At 39.7% G+C, this 15,933-nt stretch overlaps 1 protein-coding gene and 1 long non-coding RNA gene across 2 annotated transcripts in view; one reads left to right on the top strand and one right to left on the bottom strand.

Annotated features, from left to right (window-relative positions):
• SMPD3 (sphingomyelin phosphodiesterase 3) overlaps positions 1 to 12,533 on the bottom strand; it is a 120,802-nt gene extending 108,269 nt beyond the window's left edge. Inside the window, exon 1 of the mRNA XM_056360401.1 lies at positions 12,229 to 12,533. The gene's annotated coding sequence lies outside the window, so the exon portion shown is untranslated. The remainder of the gene's footprint in view (positions 1 to 12,228) is intronic.
• A 196-nt stretch (positions 12,534 to 12,729) lies between these two features.
• LOC130159250 (uncharacterized) overlaps positions 12,730 to 15,933 on the top strand; it is a 132,985-nt gene continuing 129,781 nt past the window's right edge. Inside the window, exons 1-2 of the long non-coding RNA XR_008825678.1 lie at positions 12,730 to 12,821; positions 13,801 to 13,901. This is a non-coding gene — a long non-coding RNA (uncharacterized LOC130159250). The remainder of the gene's footprint in view (positions 12,822 to 13,800; positions 13,902 to 15,933) is intronic.

The following is a 15,933-nucleotide window of genomic DNA, read 5'->3' as shown; positions in this document are numbered from 1 at the left end:
ACCTGCCTCTTTAAAGTAGCTTGATTAGTAGTAGACTTAGGTAGTCTTGCTGATGATGACTCTTAAACTGCTTTTTTTGCCTCTGAGCTGTAAGCATGTTAATTAGTTTTTGTCAGTTACACTGACTTATTTTTGTCATTCTGATGATGATTTTTATACTCATTATAACATTAGTGGTTTGTCTAAATCTATTTTATGTACTCAAAAGCCTGGGATAGGTACTTCATAATTATGTTGGCTTTTTGCATTAACATGTGATCTATAATGTTTTGGAGCCATCCCATACTGTTTATTTCATTAGGTTGCCTGGCCTGTGTATTAAAAATCTTTCTGCGTCTTGGAAAGTAATCTAATTTTCCAAATACCAGAAAGATAATCTTATTCTGTAAGAAATTTGACAGGATTTTTAATATTCTACTTGTCCATGCCATAGCCATTTTTCCTCTGCAGTAGTGGTAAACATCTCAGCACAGCTTAAAAAGAATTTCGGAAGAGCTGTCTTCAACAATGAACTTTTTATCTTGAACTGTCCAGCTTAAACACTCTTTAATATTATACAGTACAAGTACACGTTTCATGAAAACAGCATGTACTGAAGTATATAACCCTATAGTAATGCAACTGTAAATACATAAACAACATCGCAGACTCAAAAGAAGGATGCAGTTTTCTTATTGTTGTCAATGAATGGCAGCAGTAATGGGCTGGAAAAGTAGTAAGAAAAAGTAAATTGGCCAATCAGTAGTCAATGTAGAAACTTTTTTTTAGGTGCCCATTTAGGGTGTTATTACGTATCTCCATTTTTGACAGAACTATTGCTTCTTATGATGGTATCAAGTGCTAATAAAATTTAAGATCAGTTTTCATGAGATCTCAGGACACCTCCCTGTGCATTCTCAATTCTTGTTCTTCCTGCAACTGCCACCCCCTGTACATTTAAGTCACTCTGTTTCCAAGAATATGGCCAGATTTTCCAGGGTATTTTATTTGTAAATATGAAGAGACACGGACTGCACTATTTGTAGGATTTGAAAGCATGATTTTTGATTACACATATTATTGATTGAAAATTCGATTACAAATATTAAGTAAGTCTCAAGATCCAGGTATTGCGGTTGACTGCTATGAACATCTGGAAGTAAATCTGTAGTTGTGAGAAGTACAAGCTTTGTGGAAACTATTTTCTTTTTAGAAGACTTTAGATTGAGGGGCAGACTTTAAATTGGCAGGGCGGGAGTCACAATTCTTAGCTTCTGACACCATTTTTCGTATTGAATACCAAAAGCTAGCTTTTTGCAAATTAATTCTAGGTGATAGATTTATCTTTTTGGTGTTTATGTCTATTGAGCATTTTCTGTACTCACTTGTGAAATCACTTCTACATCTCTGAACTGTTCCCTGCTGGTTTTTTCGGGTAATATGTGACCTTTTTATCATTCCATTGTCTCTTTGCTTCTCCACTGATGCTGAACTGTCAGGCTTGGGGTCGCTTACACATTTCCGGCAGTTCAGCACATCATCCACATTTTTATAGAAACTGTTGAAATTGCATGATTCCTCTCACTTCACTTACGTGCTTGGCAGCAGTTCCTTCATGGGTATAGCTGTTGTTTTTCCTTTTTACTGAATGTTCTAGCTCTTGCAGTGTCAGTTCCTTCACCAGCCATCTGTCTTGCTGGCTCACTCGCTATCTTAACAGCCCTCCTTCTCAGACTAGATGCAAGTCCTAGTGCATACACCATCAGCTGTTAATTTTTTATTCAGAAGCTTTTAAAACAATTGTTGCTGCACACAAATATAGGATATTTCAATCCTCCCTATTTGGTCCTTGGCACTTATGGTTGCTTTCTTCAGCCTTCTGCTTTTTCCAGGTTCTTTTGTGACTTGTCTGTCTATCACTTCATTTCTTTTCCTGAAATTTTGAGAGATTTTCTTCAATTTGACAACCTAGCTTGCCCCTGAATTCCCGCTGGATAGTGCATGTCTGAATGCAAGGGAAGTCTAATCCAGTTCTGTTCTAATCCATTATTCAAAATCTCTGAAAGAGGCATCTAAATACTAGATGTAAGTCAGGTAACAGCGCCTGAGAAATGTAAAATGGATATCTTTTATCAAGAAGTTAGAGAACAACTTCTTTGTAGTAGTATCAGGGTTGCAGATAGGATATATTGTCTTGTAGCTCAGGGGCTGGCATATTGCTAAACAATCTAGCAATGTTTTTGATGAAAAGTTCTATTTGCTTGTAAGCTTCTTGGGCCTGGATGCAGAATTGCTTTATGAAGACCCTTATTATAGTAGTGGTTTATTTTTGTACACTATACCTGCTTTATAACTGCCAATATCTGCTGTTCGTTTAGATAGTGTTTAGAGCATTACAAACTAACACTTGGTGTTAGTGCAATTTTCAGGGGTAGAAATGTATTACATAGATAGTAATACAAATAAAGATAGAAGCATACCAGATATTTTTTTTATGTGTGTTGATAATCCTTTCTCAAACCCTCTGCTCCTTACCGTGACAAATTCAAATATTTTTTATTGCTAGCACCAATTAGTCAGGCAAGCAGCTGTCCTCATGAAGAAGGTCCCAGGAGATTAAAACTCCTGGGATACTGATTTGCATGCTAGACGTTACTGTTTGTCATCTTCTAAGTGTCTTTCACACGTATTGTTTCTTAATGATAAAGAAAACTGCATGTGCTTACAGTGGTAACTAATAGTAAGCTGGATTTTATTTCCCCACTGTGCTTATGACCTCCAGGGTGAATTTAGGCCTGTTAGTTAATACCTCTAGTGAGGCACTTTCTATGCAACGAAGGTTTGTTTCCAAACTAAACCACTGCAGCTGAAACAGGTCTTTTCCCATTGTGATGGTGTTATGCTGGTGAAGATGTGTTCATCATAGATTGGTCTGTTCTGGGCTAGGAAGTTAAAAGGTGTATTACTATAATGATAATAGGATTTCTGCTAGTATAATTCTTCCAGTGGTACAGAAAAGCTTGTAGTCTCACCAGAAGTTACACAGTGTCTTTCTGGCACTGCCCAGGTCTTTTTTGTGCAGTCTTTGTGCACAGGAAATGAAAACAGTCAAGTAAGACAGCAGCGTGGAGGAGGGTGAGAGTGCAAATTAGTTTATTTCATGTCTTTCTCTCAGATAAAAAAACTTCCTGCCCCCAGGATGTGACTTCCAATAAGAAGGTGGCATAGTGCTAGTATTTGAGGCTGCAGAAGTTGTCTTCAAAACCCTGTTAACTGAGGTTCTCAAGTGTGGTCATGACAAGCCTTAAGATAGGACTGTGAGAGGTAGATGAATCTGGAAATGTCCAGAAGTCTGCAACTATGAACTGGTAACTAATAAACTTTTCCTCTCGTTATGTGAAGCTGCAGATATGCTAAAAAAATGCAAGTAGTGAAACCCAGGAAAGCTGCAGGCAGAAGTTGGTGAGCTACAGCTTGTCTTCCCTCCTTGTTACTAGGATGTACTCTGTAGCCTAGGTCAAATTAAGCATTATCTCATTAATATCAAGGAATGACATCGTTAGGTGAACACACTGCCTATGTTAATTTTCTGTGCTGGAAATACCAAGTAAACTTGCTACAGAAGAATAAAACTATTCACCAGAATGTGATTGGAAGGGTATTTTAAGAGCAGACAAAATTCACTTATGTGCTAGGCTAGAAGGAGCTAGCTACTATTTAGTCCTATTAACTAAAAGGAATCTCTCAATTAATTCCCTCTGCAAAAAGAAAAATCATTAGGCCTCACAAGATTTCAAAGTTTTGTGCTTTAAATAATCTCAGTTACCAAAGAGTATTCCTGTTAATAAATCAGTCAAAATCTGAACCAATATAGTTAAGGAAGTGTGAAGTGAATAAAAACTTAACTTTTGCATTAGGTTAATAAAATCTTTCTGTCGTGGAAAATACAGAGGCTTTAGCTTCATCATAGTTTTTACATTGTATTCTAATGAAACAGATGTACATTTTATTAAAACTACCTGAATAAGCCACACTTCCAGTTACCAAGACATGCTTGTCTGCAACATCCTGAAGTAACAGAAGCATCACTGTGTAGAGCTTATTAATCTTTTTTATACTTTCTAAAACAAGGCAGGCTATTCCACTCACTTATAATGGGTTCAATAAGAAGTTAGATTAAATAATTTTCCATATTCTGTAAAAATGAATTATATGATATAACTTGTGGTGCAGACATAAAGACTCTGCATAGGTAAGTTTTGAATGAAAAAATCTGGAGCTGGGCCCTGCAGCATTGTTGGAAGTAGCTCTTCAGAAGGCAGATTATGAAATTAGATCTGTAATCTCTGCTTGACATAGAGTTAATATGCAGCCTTTCCAGGGCCAAAGCTGTTTACTGGTTCTTCCATCTGTCAGGATTTTCCTAGCTTCTATGGGAAAGAAATGCATACATTTGAAAATGAGGAAAGCTTTCTTTGTGGACATGTTACGGAACACTTTCTAAGAACTGTAGGTAGCTACTGGCAGACCACCAGGTGAAGGAGCGAATGGATCTAATGGAAGTAGTTATTAACAATAACTAAACAAACAAAAAATCCTTTTTCCCCCTCTGTGGTGTGACACTTGAAACTTACTTGTGTGAGAGAAAATAGAGGGGAAAATAATAACCAAAAGCATTAGGACCTAAGGAGAATTATTAACTTGAATGGAAACCTATGGGGTGTTTTTTTAGTTTGTTTCTTTTAGGACTGAGCTTAGCTTTTTCTTTCTGAGAAAGTTTAGTGTGAAAAGCCTGCAAGATTAATGAAGGACCTTACCATTGTGAAATAATGAAATCAAGCATCATATCAGCTGGCAGAGATGAACTCTTCATGTTTGTGGTAACTTGGTGGTGCAAACTGTCTTGCAAAGTCAAAACAGTGAGCACATGAAGGAATATTTATTTTGTGCTGACCTAGTGATCTGGTAAGTAGTGTTCTGCACCTGTAGATTGACTCTTGTGTTCCATAGCCTTTTCTTGCAGGACTGAAATGAAGACTAATGTAATTAGATGTGTGGCAGCCTGTGGGCTGTGTGTCAGGGAAACTTCAGTACAGGTTTCTATGTTCAATAAAGATTCAGCTGTGCCTGTACCATTTCACCTTATGTACCTTGGCTGCATTACTGTTTTGCTTTGGAAAAGCTGGAGGTTCTGAGAAGTGATCAGAAGGCTGGTTTTTAAAAAGTTGCAATTATCTATTTCTGTCACTCATGTTATTTGAAAATTAATAGTTTAACAAGGAAGCTGAAATGAAAAATTAAGGGCTTTCTCTCAGTGAATAAAAATCGTTTTATACCCAAGATATGCCCATCCATTTACAGCAGTATACAATTGGAATTAGGTCTGCCGGTCTGTGGTAGGTAGCCAACTACTTGTGCTTCATTTTCATTGTACATTGTTCTTTCAAAGGAATGTTTATCGTATAGCTGATACCCTGGCAGCAACTAGAGTAATCTACATAATTGCACCTTATCAGGACAGGCTTTTTTCAGTAATTTTTCCACCTTTGGTGTGGGAGTAAGAAAAGTTTCCCCAGGACTGGAAACAATGAAGTGCTGTTTTTAGATAATACAGTCATCTTTACTTTTGCATTGCCTTGCCATGTTTGAAGGGTACATGCAGCTTAAAGTTAAAGCTCTAAAGAACATTATGTTTCATCATGAAAATGTGATGGTATATGCATCCTGTATGACTAGAGAAAAGAATCCTCGTCTCCAGTGTGTGTCAGCAAAATATGTATATTTATGCTCAGGGCTTAATTATGGGCACTAATTGTCAGGGTTTTTTCCTCTCTTTCTTTCTCTCTCAGATTCAAAGGGATTCCAACATGGATTTTATCCTTCTTTGCTCTCACTCCTGGGGACAAGAGAACACAACCTTTTTTCTACTTTCTGAATAGATTTACAAACATGTCCCAGCCCACATGGAAATAATAAAATCAAGAAGATTCTTATCTATCTTTATTGGTCTCTGCCAGTTCTTTAGCTTGGATAAGATACTTATGACTTTGTTGTGTTTTCTAGACTCTCCCTGCTTTTCCTTCTGCTGGTAGGGTCATCAGTGGAGTTCAGCTTTGAGCTGGATGAAGCACTTCTATAGAGAAAGCTATGACACTCTGATCTCTTATCTTTATGACGGGACCAATTTCACGGAAGTTAACTGTGCTGAGGAGCCAGGAACTGATTAATTTTTTTTTCCAGTCTGTGATATTTGAAGTGTTTCAGGGCACACTTACTATTTTGATGTGTCTTCACTTATCATTAGAATTTCTCATTGATTTTGGTATCAGTGACAGACAGTTCTGACTAGCAATAGGGGAAGGGTGGAGTAGCCTGTATAGAAAACTACAGCCCCTCAACTGATAGCTGCTAATTTTTTTGAGGTAGTATTACCTCTTCCCAGGCAGGATTAAACTGCCTTTTCTCCATCCAGTAACTACTTTGTAAAGAAAGAAAACAAGCCGTACAACTTCCTGTGGTGAGTGATCTTTCTGCTAGCCTCTTTGCAGTTACCCTAAAGGAGTCTACGGGTTTTTACCCCTTTTTCCAACATGGCTTTGACAATGTTTGGGTAAGCAAAGGGAGTAAAGTTACTATTTAACTCCTCTTTTGGCAGAGAGATTAAAGCAAGACATTCTGCTTAAAAGTGAATAGCTTCTACTGTACTTGAAGCACAGCATAGGTGGAAAAGAACCAAAAAAACCCCAAACATTTGAAGCAAAACTGTTAATCAAATGTTAACTTGTTAAGAAATAGTCAAGAGGGACAGATGGAATCCTGTGATTCTCTCTCTTCTCCTTGAGTCAGTTTCTAAAATACATTAAAAACTTGTGTACTTTTGAGTGGCAGATATGGCTTGTCACTTTGGAGGTTATTTTTGCTATTGTTAATACTGAAATAGATTATGCTTGAGTTGCAATAGTTGACAGAAATCTTAAGTAGCACAGAGAAAATACTTGTCTTCCATTTATTATCTCAGCTTTCAGATTTAAGGAGCTGTATGTAGTTAAACTTTGAAATTATGTAACAGTAACAGAATCCTGTTCAAGTTGGTGCCTTTTAGCAGGCAAGGGAGTGGGGAGGGTGTGATTATACAGTAAACACATTAAACTTTTTCCTTAAGTGTATTCTTTAAGGCAGCATTCAGCTACTCAGAACAGTGCCTAGCACATGCTCTCTGCAGTTTGCACTGAACTCACAGTGCATCTTTTGGTATTTTTCCCATGAAACAGTGATATAAGTCTGAGCCTTGGTGTACTTCATATTTAAATCAGAACTTCTCGGCTTATGTTGTCTAATTGTAACCCATTTTCTGGTAACATATTTCTGGAGTAAACATCCTCTTGATTATATGAAGAACATGCACTCTGAATGATCTCAGAACTGAATAGTTGTTAAATCTTGTTCTGGTTCTGTAATTGAGCTGTGTCATAGGTCACATGCTAATTTCCAAAGTGCAAGTTTAAACATATGCTGTGGGAATGTTAACAAAGGGCACCTTTAAGATTTTTTTTTCCCCATATTTTTAGGATGCCAATTTAATGTTTATTCACTCTGTATTTGCAATGCTGAAATTTTAATGCACATTCAAAGTAAAGATACCAAATTATGTCACCAGAGCTGCTCCCCACCTGCAAATGTAAGCAAGAATAATCCCTATCTGCAGGTGTAAAGCTAAATGGACAGACAGGCTATCTTGTACATAGATGTATAAGTTTGTACATCTATGCTTGTACATAGATGACTCTTCTTTTATAATGCCTGAGGCATCTTGGGTCCAAATCTAAAGAAGACTGTATAACCATCTTAAACTGAAGCTAATGGAAATTCTGGCTGTTTCAGAAATTTTAAAGAATTTGGTCCTGTGTGTTTCATATGGAATAGCTAAGATGGCTGTATTTGCAAGTGTTATGAAGTTGCATTTTTTTGAGGACAAGTAGCAGGAGGTTTAAGTAAAAAAAGGAACCCACTAACTTTTTAATAGCAGCCTCAGACAAGTCTCAAAAAAAAAAGCAAAAAAGAAACCTGAAGAATGACAGAGTAAGTTATTTTGTGCAGTTCTTGCAAACAGGTGCTAGTCCAGGCACATCATCTATGCAATCTGTAGAATAGCAGGTGAGTGAAGAAGACAAAGTAGCATTTAACCTGAAGCCTAGTAGGCCAGCAGCCAGAGGGAATAATCATCACAGAGGCAGAACAGCAGGCATGCTGCCCAGGCATCCACTCCCATTGAGGAGACTGGGGTCAGCTCACACACTGAGTGCTTTCTCTCTGTTCTTTAAATATACTTGTTAAACCTCAGATTTGTAGTACAGGATTCAAGACTGAGAGATTTCACAGCTTCTCTCACCTTCACTGAGATTTCCTATAATCATGAAGTTGCTTGCTTCTGCTTTGACTTAAGAGGATGTTTGCCGATCACTTCATTAAGGTATGGCAGCATTCTGCCTGCTTTTAGAGTAAAATCTGAGTGACCCTGACAGCATAGCCATCAAAGGGTAGTATTTGCATGATTAAGTGGGGAATCATTAAAATCTGATTACTTCCCAGTGAATAAATACAACTTTATGTGCAGAGTTTGTCCGTTATCCCACCATCTTTTTCTTACCCCCCATCCCAAACACTAGAAACAAAGTTGAGTAGAACTTAAGCAGGAAGGAAGATCTTGTATTCATTGTAATTCTGCATAGATACTGTCCCCAAGCTACATGTTTCTCAGAAACTTGTTGTTCAAGACAAAATAAAACAGAATTGAATATTTCTGCACAAAGCTTTGTCAGCATTATATTGTCAGATCAAATTACGGACTCTTCCTTTTTACAACAATGGCATAGTTCAACCATAGTCTAACGTTTTCCCAGATTTTACAGTGAGTCTGACCTGTGATACATAAAACTACAGGATTATAGCAATCATGCTTGGAGAGCAGCTACAATTTTCTTCTGTTTACTTTTCAGTATTGCAGAGAACTTGCTACAAATGCTTAAAACTTATAGTTAAATATTTGCAAGTTAGGAGCTGTACCTTCAAAAATTACTGAGACTATTACTTCCTACTTGAAGCAAGTCACTGGGATTACTCCTTTTGAGTTAGCAGGCCCTCTCTTGTAAGAGTTCAGTAACTGCTTATTGCATTGTGCATTTAAATATCTTCTGTGAAGGGTGGAATTGGGAGTATCATACTAACAATTTAAAGATATTTATGGGGATAAGTCAAGTCTAGCTATATTTAATGCCAAACATTGCTAGAATTCAAGCAGGAAATTGGAACTATACAATACATAAAATTATTTGTTTCTCTGTTTAGAGTTGTAGAAAATATTTAGGCCATCTCGGCCATAATCCGGGTAGCAGAACACCATATTAAAAGATCTTTTTAGTAATGCAGGGTACCCCGGTTCTCTTTCATAAAGGTATGTGTCTTGCCAATCTCCCTCATACAGACAACAGTAAAAAAGCACTAGTCTCTGCTCTTCAACAGCACTTGTTGATTTTTAACTGTAGCATTTTTGTACAGATTGTGCTTATAAGGATTTTTTTAATCTTTAAAAAAAACGCTTACTATGTTGCTGCATATTGTGACCATAACTGTGGCTCTAATGTTGAAAATATTTCCAGGTCAGTTTTTTGTGCAAGTCTTTTTGAAAAACGGGCTTTTACTTAAGTGTAATGGAAACATTTCCATGACTTCAGCAGTCTACTATAGAAGTTAAAATAAACATTTCCACAAAGAGATTGCAACTTGAGATTTACTGTACTGTGCTGAATGCATAACTGGACAGGGAAAGTTGCAATGGATCCTAAATCAGAAAAATATTGATTGTTTATTGCCCGAGCTGACATATAAGTAATTAGCATAAATGTTCCATTTGCAATAGCCTTTAGCATAAAAAATGTCAGGGTAACAGAAGTGTCCTTTTTAAGATATTTTGGGAAGACCAGATCAGATTATTAAAAGCATTCTGCACTAGCTTTATTAGCACAAAGCAGCTTTGTCTTTGTCCTCACTGACCAGGTAAAAATACAAATGTGGCAGCAAGCACAAGAGTCTCAGTTTATGAATTATGGCAATGTAGGGGTGTGGTCAGAGCATGCTGCTTAGCCCTTCTGATATTTTAGGGGCTTCTCAAGAGCTGTTGCAGGCAGCAGCAACTGAAAATACACAACTGAAATGTCTACAGTGCCCTTCTGGTATTAAGCCTCTTTCATTCCTACGCAAAAATGAGAACCTATTTTAAGATTTAACAGTGTCCTTTTAAATTAGAAGCAAACTGCCACAGTGAGATATTGAGACTGGGTTAAGTAGTGTATGCTGTGGTTACCATCACTAAACAGAGCTAGATCTGTTAAGATCAAAATGGTTGACTTGTCATTCTATAGTAACTGTTCCCCATGGAAAAAATTCAATAGTATAGCTTAAATCACACATAGCCGATCATGTGCTCTGAGGCTTCTATGGTGCTGAGACTAAAAGGCAGAGGTAGGGAGGAGCTATGTCAGGAAATCTTTTAATTCTATTGGCCTGGGGTGGGGTGGGGGGGTGGGGGGAGGGCGTGGAGCTTACCTTGCATGCAGTCATATGCACACATTTATTTTTAATTTTACAGTTATGTGCTATTATAATTGTTAACTCAATTCCTAAAAGGCTGCTTTTAAGGGCCTGATGTTATGCCTCTGCATGTCCAAGGTGCCCACTGGATGGGGAGTTTTTGGATGTGCAGTGACTGTGAGATGGTACTCAATCTGTTCACCTTCCTTTATTACAGTAAAGCACAAAAACTGTTGAAGTGCAGCCTATATGAAACAAATTAAGTGCATGCTATCCTGGAAATGAATTATGTACTTGAACCTTATAATCAGTAGTAAAAAAAAAAAAAAACAAGTCAATGAAATATGAGAACAACTATGTTTCTATCCAGGCTGGAGAATCTTTAATAACATGGGAACTGCTGTGAGTCACGACAACTTAGTTTTAAACACCTGCCTTTCTGATCCCAGCAATTGCCTTTCTGGCTCTTTTTGCTGGTTTAATACATGATATACTACCATGGGAAGCAGGGGATGCCTTATACACAAAGAAATTCTTTCTTGATACAGGGCAGAAGCATTAAGAGTACGCTAATTAGACTGCCTTTGATTTTCTAAAGGAAGCACTTTTAAAATCTTCATTTGGTCCTTCAGTTTCTTGTCAAAATCAGCACAGAAATGGTGCAAGTTCCTTGTTTGGCTGCATGAAGTCTCCTAGGTTAAACTTTTCTCACTATCTACACCCAAGAAAACTGCTGTTTCTGTTTTGCCAACCTCCCCCTTCCCATGCCACTCTGAAAAATTGTAAGTCATCCTGTATTACTGATTTAAATATATATATATATGTACAGCTGCAGCCTACTTTATCTAGGGTAGCTAAGGAATACTCACCAATCCTTTGACAACACAAGCTACTACACACACAAGTGGTTAAGAACACTTGCTGCTTGATTATGGGTGTTTAATATGCTTGCTCAGTTCCCCGTTCATCACCCAGCCCTAAGAGGAAGCCTTAAGTATCAGGCATAGCAGCACAACGCTTGGCTGTAAATGACTTCATGTAGGATGTAACTTGCCTTAAATACAGTGGAATTTTTTCCTCTCTTTCCTGATGCCTATTCACAGAAACACTGTGCCTGCTACTCTGGCTCTAACCTTCTGCTGCTTATCCTAGCTCTTTGGTGGGGCTAGTAAGTAAGAAATTCTTGCCATGCAAAATCTGTATGAGCACTACAGCTAAGGAGAGGGTACTCAAGGAAACCATTTTGCAGTCTTGACTATAGCACTACCTTACCTGTGTGACAAACACTGCCTTTATCTTTTCTGCTGCCTAACATGATTCCAAGAGCAAATCAATATATTTAGGTGGTTTGTTTCCTGAATATAGCCAAGCAGGGATATTTGCAGTTAACCAGCCGTCCCTCTCTTCTCTTCCCTTCCCACACCCCCCACCCCCCCCCCCCGGAAATCAAAATAACGAAACTACTTAAAAAGCATATGCACTGCACCGCTTTGTTCCCCGCGGTCCCCCTGCCCGCGCTCGCTCCCTGCCAGGCAACTCGCGTCTCCATCGGCCTCCGGCTCTCGGGCAGGCAAAAGCCCCTGGAGCCGGGCCCCGCGGGCAGCTCGGGGCAGCGGGGCGGCGGGGATGCAATGCGGATGGGCGGGGAGGGAGAGCCTTTACCTGCCGCGTTCCCGCGCGGAGCCAGGGGCGCCTGGAGCTGCTGCATCCACGCCGGGGAGCGGCGGGCGGGCGGGCGCTCAGAGTGCCTGGCGGAGGCGGCTGAGCGCCGGGGCCATGGCCGCGCCGGGAAGCGGTGGGCAGGGAGCGCCGCCGGAGCCTCCGTAAGCCGGGGGGAGACTCAGCACCTGGGCGCTGAACAGCTCCACGGAGCGCCACAGGCGGGGCCGGCGCCGCGCTCCCCGCCCCTGGGCGCGGGAGGGCAGCGCCGCCGCCCGCCTCCCGCCTCGCTGCGCGGCGCTGCGGCTGCTCCGCCCCGCCCCGCTGCCGCCGCAGGCGGAGACCCGGCAGCGCGGGCGCGGCCGAGCAGAAAGGGCGGGAATGGCCACGCTTCCCAGCCGCCCCCGCGGCGGGGGGAGGTGGCCGTGCTCCCGCGGGCGGCTGGGAGCTGTAGTCCCGTGGCTGGCGGCGCCTCCCGCCGTGAGGGGGCCACTGCCCCCCGGCCCGCCTGGCCGCCGCGGCCTTGCGCCTCTCCGGCGGTGGGTTCCCTCGGAGCGACAGCGCGCCTCCCGCCCTGCCGGGGCTGCTCCGCGCCGGTACGTCCTCCGTGGGTCGCTACGCTCTTTGTGGAGGCTTTTCAAAACGTTTCTTTGTTGTTTGGCTTCTTTTATTCCCCCTTTTTAAAATCAAAAGCTTGGGATATTACAGCCCTGCGGTGTTAGGGGCTTGCTTAGGGGAGAGGGCAAAAAAGTGATATTATAGTTCTTACGGTCTTTGAGAAAGTCCTGAAAGCTGTGCTCCCTCCCGCCCTCCCTCTCACCGAGATTCACAAGCTAGAAGATACACGTAAGCAGCTAAACAGTCAGGACTCTGCCTTGCTAATCAAATGCAAAGCCCTGTAAAAAACATAGCAAACCCGACTGTAACCCAATTGCAGCTGCCTTTCAGAAAGGCATCTCTAATACTAATGCTTATACAGAGCTCTTCAGATAGTTATGAAGCATTTTATGAAGCAGGGTGTGTTAGTTAATGTATTGGTTCATTTATAAATTATTCCCAAGCAGATTTCCTATTTACTTGCTCATCAAAAGAAAAAGCCATTATTCAGTGCAGTTTTAGTTAGAAGTTAATGTACACTTTTGGTAATAATCACAACAGAAGACTCTTTCAAGAGTTGTTTAAGAAAAGTTAATTAACAAGTTAATTTAGAAGTTTGAGGACTAGCCCATCTCTCGCCCTGAATTACGTGGCGTTGAAAGGTGCTGAAGGCTTACATACAGATTCCTATATGTTTGGGTTACATGTGTGCCCCTGCTATTGCTGCTTTGAAACCCTGACGTCCAACCTTCAGCTAGGTTGGTTTTTTAGCAACTGTATTGCAAGCAATATGACAGAAAGCTAGGACAATCAAATTAAACTAAGCAGTGTGTTTTATTTATGCTACATTAGCAAAACCTTCCTTTAGGTTGTCTTCATTCCTGTGTGGTTTATTCTAAGCTAGTGATGCAGAAGAAGTTAGGTTTACTGCTTTTTTTCATTGGGTAGAGATTATAATGATTTCTCACCCCCTTTCAGGTGCTTTCTTGGATAGTTCTTAAATGTAATGGGTTTTGTTGATAGCAACTTGATCACCCAGCCCTACTGAGCAAGTTCACTTCTGCAGGTATCCTGAAAAGGTGAGAAGTTGACACTGACCCTGATATTACATGTTGCTTAGTGATTCTTGGATTTAAAGCACTGTCTGATTTGTGTTGTAAGGGATGCCTGCTCTGGTACTACATTATATGCCACCAGCGTACTAACTTGATCACGGTGTAAGTAAAGTCTGTGAAATATATACAGCTGTTTGATAATTGTTCTAATCTTTGCTAAATGATGACTACTAAATTGCTTCCTGAAGTACCTTCCCCAGTGTTTCCACAAGACTCACTTAGAACAGAATTACGTATCCTCAGTTCCCTAACTGGAATTTTTCAGCGTAATACAGTTTTAGCTAAGTTTGGTAGGTAAGTTTAAAACAGTATTTAATTTATTACAACTTCTATTTGATGGAAGCGAACTGTAGGTGTGGAAAGTATGGAACTATAAGGCAAATGCTTCACTTTCAGTACTGACTCTTAAAAATTAGTCATTGGTATAGTGAAGAACAAATAATGCAAAACAATTTCTTCCTTTTGTCATTTCCTTCACATTCAAGTAAGAATAGAATGTACTTCCTCAAAAGTAGGGCTTTGGTGTGCTATTTGAGTGCCCTCTCCAGCGAGTGTATGCTGTGTCTGAGGCAGTAGGAAACTTGCACTGATAAAGAGCCTCATTGAGGTAAACTGTATAGTTGAGGAAAACCTTCAGTAGTATGTGCAGCTGTGGGCACTCCCAAATTACAAGACAACAAATAAGCAAGCCTTTTGGTGCTAATGTGGAGGAGAGCCACTACAACTCCCTGCTCATTGCTTTTTGTTTCCCTCCACCATTAATCTTAATGAAGCCAGGTTTGCCCTTCTGTCAGCTGAAAGGGTCCTACTAAAGCAATAACCATTTTCTGCTTTGCAAAGCAGAAAAATTGAAATAGAAACACATGCATAATACTTTCAAACTAGTTGTGAATAATTAAATGTATTATTCAAACAGTAACACAGCTCAGATTATCTTTCAATTAAAGGACCAAAGCAATTTTATACAAGTTGCAGGTAATCTAGTTAATCCAAACCTCAGATCTCACATCTTTCCTACTCTCCTCTTCTCTTTCATACCCCCAGTTCTGAACTGTAACTTTTTGAGCACCAAAATAGAAGAACAAACATCACTTTGCTTCCAAACTCACATAGAAATTCCTGAGAATTACCTTTGAAACTGGAGTTTGGACTGTCTTCGTTAAGTTTGTTACAGTTATACATGATTCTATACAGAAGTAAAAGTGGAATACCTTTATCAAATCAAATATGAAAAGTTCTTTAAGATCTTAACACAGGCAGTTGTCAGCTATTCAAGTACAGCTGAATAACTGGATTCATGGATCCTAGTTTCTGCTAACAGCAGCTGTAGTGTGCTGTTGTCAGCAGCAACCGGTCTGCTTACCCTGCAGACAGACTCCCATTTTCCTGCACATGTAAAACAGATTCAGGGAAACCCAGAGAGAAGATTAAATTTCTTCCCAATTTCAATCAAATTTCTGTGTTTATCTGAGCAGTTCATCTATCTTATGAAGGAAAGCAAGAAAAGATTATTAATGTTATTTTCTACAGATATCTCAATGTGTTGCTTCTTTTCAGTTTGTTATACATCCAAATTCTTATTGATGGGCTTAGTAAACGTTTAATTAGACATACTGAAGGATCACTGATCATTCTGTCTAAGGATTGCCCAATTGTGCTTCCACAGGTTTTCTTTCATTAAGTGAAAGAACAGCAGATGTCATGATTCATCCTCGCTACCTCCATTTTCTCATCCTAGATAAACTATAACCATACAGGGTCAACCCTTTCTTTTCCTTGCAAAGAAATAAACTGAGAAATTGAAATAAAGGAAGAAGAATCTCTGTCTAATTGATAACAGAATAGAAAAGCAGAGATTGTGCCAAATGGTATAGCTAAAATAAATGACACAGTCATATACAGTAAGAAGGATATATAAAGGAATAAATTCAAGGTAATTACTCAAAAATGCAACAAGCGCTTTAAAAAAATCCTTCTTAGAGACAACCTTGATCTG

The sequence above is a fragment of the Falco biarmicus genome, chromosome 15 (assembly GCF_023638135.1).
Source record: "Falco biarmicus isolate bFalBia1 chromosome 15, bFalBia1.pri, whole genome shotgun sequence".
Classification (NCBI taxonomy): Eukaryota; Metazoa; Chordata; class Aves; order Falconiformes; family Falconidae; genus Falco; species Falco biarmicus.
This window is presented reverse-complemented; position numbering and strand designations above follow the sequence as displayed.